We start from the raw sequence: 5699 nt of genomic DNA, 5'->3' as shown, positions 1-5699 counted from the left end.
TGCCTGGGCAGGGCATGCGCAGAGCAACGGGCTTTTATGAAACATACCGCAGAAAGAAGCCCGAAAGAAGGAAGAGCCGCGTCCCCGTTGCTAGGCGACACCGGCTCTATATACGGAGCATGCGCAGCGCGGTGTCCATCTGCGACCTCCTGCAAGCCGCATTGTGTGAACATTTTAATCGTTTAACCGGCATATTGTAAAAGTAACCTTTATATTTAGGCAAAGGCACTCAATACTGTATGCCTATACTAGAGGTTAAAGTGTTGTAACCTCTAGTTGAGGTGCACGCTTTCTTACCTTTAATAGAAGTTAAATTTGTAAAGGTTGCTGTGTAACTTATAAGTTAAAGGTGCACAAATCTGTGAGAATATACCCCTTTAATAAACGTTACCGTGCTAAGAGTGTAGTGCGCCGCCAGCAGACCAGCAGCGCTTTCATGGCGCGTAACACGTATCTAGTGCGTTGCCACGGACCGCGAATGTGCGGCAGTTCGAAACTCAAGGGGCATCGCAGGTGTGGTGGTGGTGAAAAACTTTTATTGATGAGAAGGCCAAAAGTAAAAACAAATTAAAAAATTAAAAAGCAGCGTTGTGGGCGGCCTTCAGGCTGCCGGTTGTGGCGTCCAGGCCATGCCTAGTCGCGACGTCCTCCGCCCAGTTCACCAGCCGGAGTTGGATATCCGGCTCGGTGCTGGACAAAGCAGCCTCCCACTGCTGCGGATTGCTTAGGCGCCAAGAGGCAGGGGGCAAGTGTGCCGGACAGGAGAATAGGACGTGAACGTAATCGGCGCGGGAGCCGTCACATAAGCGGCAAGCCGGCGAGTGCGTCCCGGGGTGGAAGAGGGCAAGACGTGCGGGAGTAAGATAGGTATGGGCCTGAAGGTGGCGCCATAGACGAGAAAACCATGGCCAGGCGGCGCTACTGCGCCTCCTGACAGCGCCCCCAATGTGGAAACGTGATGCAGCGCGGTCGTGCCGTGGTGCGGTCTCCGCTTTGTTTACGCCGGTTCGCCCACGCGTTTCTTCGCTGCTCGTTCTCACGGCGCTCAGTTTTCGACGGCGGCAGATCGCCTGCTTGCGCAACAGCGACGCAGAGATTGCAATGCGGTTTCAAGAAGGCTGCCGACGCGGACAGATTCTTTCGTGGCGGCAACCTCACGAAAGGGGAGCGTCTGCTTCCGCACGTGTACGGCGTTCAACAAATCGTGGACGGTGATGTGACAGTGAAAGCCAAGTGCGTGTCACAGGTGTCCAAGATCGTATACGATGTCGATTTAGAGGTATACACCAAGTTCAGAAGTTTAGCCACTTTATTTCTATATGATGCAGGCACAAAGCGGTCATGCATACTTGCAGAGATGTGGAGGGACGGTGACGATTGCCGTTAGTTTCCTCGGTAGCTGAGTGCGCGCACACGGCTGCTCTCATTTTGTGCTTCCCCCTTTTGCTGCTAAATTTCTTGGCTGGAGCATTAGTAAATTACACGTTTGTGTTCGTTCTGATTTGCGTGGAGCTGTCAGCGAACAACGGCAAGCGTTATCGATGTCTTTGCTTCGCAAAGCCTGCTTGTTTTTGTAAATTCGCATGCTTTTGGATGGCTCCCAGGGAGTGTCATCAGCACTGCGAGCACAGAAAGAACACATGTATTAGGCACAAATGAGCATGGAACGTTACTAACGAGAAAGACCATCTTCCCACCTTCAACAACGTGGCCTAGCCTATAGCTCATTATACACTCTCAGGCTTAGGTTCAGGCAAATCACAAATTAAGCTGTTTTTGGCAAACTGTACATGCCTTTAATACATGGTGATTCGGAGATGCTAGTGCCTGTAACTTGTGATGCCTATTTCTTGCCCCAATAACGTCACTGCGTGGCACGAAGAGAACTGCATTATAAAGCTAACGCAGTAATGTGGGAAGTTGGGCGAGTTGGTGATTAATCATCATACCGTGTTGGTGAAGCAGCGCACTGACCAGTACAAATAGGAGAGACACAAGCACAGCGAGTGTCTTGTATTCATGTGTGTGTCTGCCTTGTCCTGGTCAGTACGCTGCTTCACCAGAACACTAAAGCAGTTTCCTTCCCAGGATACACGAAATCCTAGAACACAACAGCCAAAACACACATCTGCTCAAAATTAACAATTTAAATACTACATAGGCGCATATTGCTTTGAATCATGCTGCAATAAATATTTAGTGTATATCACGCCTTATTCAATGCAGATGTTCGAGTCATTGCAACTCATCGCATTAATCAGCAAGGTGCGTTTTCACTGCTAATGAGGATCGGCTCGTACAGACTGCTCCGCGAAATGAACCCAGACCACGTTAACAGGCCTTAGGACCAACAGCACGAGCGCGAGCATTAGAGATACATGCCTCACCAAAGCAAATCTAGTGCCTCGTCGGGCGAACAGCTAAAGTAAGCTTGCACCGATGGCCGGCTACTACAGGAAACGAAGGTTTTTGGCAGGAAGAGTGAATCAGCAAGAATGTGCAAGGTGGTAATTGCCTTAAAGCAAGCTTGGATATTGTGAACTTAGAAAGCATGGCCAAACAACAAACATAACGCGTACGTCTCGATCGGCTGCTTTCCGATCTGCCGCTTACCGACGCACGCGACGACCGCGGCTTGCATTAAATGCTGTCTGCTATCAGACAAAACTAGCGCGCGTCCCCTTTCGTTACCTGCACAACTAGTAAATTAAGTTGCAGCGTTTGGAAAATGGAAATAATTCTCTAAAGCTCGTCCATGCCGATTGCGAGTGAAGGCACAGTAGAATCAAATAAATTCGGGGGTTTTAACTGCCAAAACCATGCAAAACCACTTAATCATTATGAGGCACGCTGTAATGGTTAGTCTCAGGAATACTTATTACCTCCGGGGGTTCTTTAACGTGCACAAAAATCAAAGCATGCGGTAACAAGGGCGTTCTTGCACTTCGCCCCTATCGAAACGCGGCCGCTGTGGCCGGGAATCGAGCTCGCGTCGTCAAGCTCAGCGTCGCAACACGCATGCATTTACCGCTAACAAGCAGCGGATGTCAACACAATTCAACAACGCGGCATGACTAAACAAACGGTTGGGCGCTAAAAACAGGCATATCACTATTCCGTTTCATCGAGCAGCCGCGATATTGCACGCGAATACGAAAGTATGGTGCTTACTTGACTCGGCGCACTGCAATTATCCATGCTTGTCGTCTGACCTTCTCGTACCACTTCCCCGGAAATCTGTAGAATTTCACGGGCGGCGTTCGACCTTTCGTGTTTTCGAGGCTGTTATGGCAATCAACAATACAGCAGTATTGCGTGCCACCTTTCCTTGCTGATGAGGTCGCACTCGCCATCGCAAAAACAACGCGCCCGAGCCAGCACGAGCGCTCCCGCCGAACAGATCACGGGCGCGCGCTCGCGCAGCGACGACCCTCGAAACTTCCATCGGTCCGCTAGGGGAGCATTCGGCGCTGGTGCCGCGCGGGCAAACTTTAGGTTGCCTCGTCTATAAGTGTTGCCTATAAGTGTTGCCTATAAGTGTTGCCTATAAGTGTTGCCTCGTCTATAAGGTTGCCTCGTCTATAAGGATCTCCGGGGCACCCAAGCGGTAGCGGGGGGATCAAAGCTGGAAGCCGGGCGGCCCGTGGGTTGGGGCCGCAGAGGCCGAAGCGTGCCTGGGGGTGTTCGCATAAAACATTGGCTGTCCGCGATAGCGGACAGCCGATCTTATACTCCCCTGGCACGCGCAGGCCTCTGCGAGCCCCAACCCACGGACCAGTCCGGCTTCTAGCTTTGATATCCCCGTTGCCGCTTTGGTGTCCTGGAGGCGCCGCCAATAATGCGAAATAATGACACGTTGTTTTCATTAGTAAAAACATGATCGATTAAATATGATTGCGTCGAGCCGCCAACTTGCGATGCTAAGTTCAGCACAACCGCGCCCCGCGACTTCTGCCGGCACGGCGCGCCTAGGGACAAGCGCATACACCGCGCCCCAAGGGACTCCTCCGTAGTACCTAGGCAGAGTCGTATTTTCAAGAATCAAAACTCCCCACATTTCCTCTCTCGCATCCGCTCTCACTCGCGCATGCGCGCAAACGTCCGTCGTCTCCGCAAGTTCCACGCCCCGTTGTACCTACGAGCAGTTGGAAATACGCGACCAGGCGGCGGAGGTCGTGTTCGCGCATGCCGTGGTGGCGGTTTGCAATGCGGCGTATGAGGCGGACAGTGTGGTGTACAGTGTTTATGAGTCGAGTGATAAGGGTGGTGTGCTTGCCATTGGACTGAAGAAAGAGTCCGAGGATGCGGAGGGTAGAGACGAGAGGAATGGTTATGCCGTCAAGGTAGACGGTGAGTGGAGAAGGCGACAGGGGGGCCATCTGCCCAGGCCGAAGGAGCAAAAGCTCCGATTTGGTCGGGGAGCAGCTCAACCCGATGGCCCGGGCGTGAGCTGCTACCGCGTCCACACTTGCCTGTAGAGCGGTCTCCATGTCGCCAAGATTGCCGGTGGTCACCCAGAGGGTGACGTCATCGGCGTAGAAAGCATGAGACAGAGCTGGGATAGCTCGTAAAGCACGTGCCAGCGGGAAGAGGGTGATGTTGAACAGAAGAGGGGACAAGACAGCCTTGGGGGGTACCCTTGTTGCCAAGGGAGAAGGAAGGAGAAGAAAGTGGGCCGTATGAGATTTCGGCTGTGCGGTGGGCGAGGAACGCAGTGACGTAAGCATGGACACGGGGTCCGACATGGAGGGAGGAGAGAGCGTCCAGGATGGCGGTGTGGTGTACATTGTCGAATGCTTTAGTAAGGTCCAGCGCCAGGATAGCTCGAGTGCGTTTGTGGTGGGAGGGGTGTAGGACATCCTCGGAAAGTTGGAGCATGACATCCTGGGTGGACAGCTGGGGACGAAAACCGAACATGGAGTCCGGATAAAAGTCATGATCATTCAGATAGGTCTGGAGGCGGGCCAGGATGACATGCTCGAACAGCTTGCCGAGACAGGAGGTGAGAGAGATGGGGCGGAGGTGTTCGAGGGCAATAGGTTTGCCGGGTTTGGGGATGAATGAGACACGTGCATGGGTCCAGGAGGATGGAAGAGTGCCAGCCTGTCAATGTGTATTGAGGAGATCACTAAGGGCTTCGAGGGAGGGGGTGTCTAGGTTGCGGAGTACCTTGTTAGTGATGCGGTCCGCCCCCGGGGCCGAGGTGGTGCGGAGTGTGAGTAGCGCCGCACGATCCTCGCCCACGGAGATGTCTGCCTTAAGGTCAGGGTTTGGGGAGCCGGAGTAGGTGGGAAGCGGTAGGTATCACGCTGTCCACCACCGGTGGCAGGCTCAGAAATACAATCGCCGCCTGCGCCTCCGTTTGGCCCGACTCGCAGGTGTGCAGTGCCGCCTTCAAAGACGGTATGTTAACCATCCTCCTTGAGTATCTGAAGTGTTCCTCCTTGAGCACGCGGGTGCAATACCGGCGCCTGCACCACGGTGTCAACGAGGTTGTCCTTCAGTGGCTTAGGCAAGTGACATGTCGGTGCGATGGAGAACAAAAAGCTGCCAAACCCCACAGCCATCGGCCAGCGCTCACATACGACTACACTCAGGTCGCCTGTTTGCGATGACAACGTCACTACATGCAAATGGTAGTCAATACGGGAGCCGATGTTACTCCCCACGTTTGTATAGCCTTCTAGCAAGACGCACAC

At 53.1% G+C, this 5699-nt stretch overlaps 1 long non-coding RNA gene across 1 annotated transcript; it reads right to left on the bottom strand.

Annotated features, from left to right (window-relative positions):
- Positions 1–1291: 1291 nt before the first annotated feature.
- Positions 1292–3501, bottom strand: LOC129380904 (uncharacterized). The gene is made up of 2 exons (XR_008609106.2): positions 3172–3501; positions 1292–1619 (listed from the first exon to the last, which is right to left on the bottom strand). It is a non-coding gene; the product is annotated as an uncharacterized lncRNA (long non-coding RNA).
- Positions 3502–5699: the final 2198 nt, after the last annotated feature.

The sequence above is a fragment of the Dermacentor andersoni genome, chromosome 1 (assembly GCF_023375885.2).
Source record: "Dermacentor andersoni chromosome 1, qqDerAnde1_hic_scaffold, whole genome shotgun sequence".
Classification (NCBI taxonomy): domain Eukaryota; kingdom Metazoa; phylum Arthropoda; class Arachnida; order Ixodida; family Ixodidae; genus Dermacentor; species Dermacentor andersoni.
This window is presented reverse-complemented; position numbering and strand designations above follow the sequence as displayed.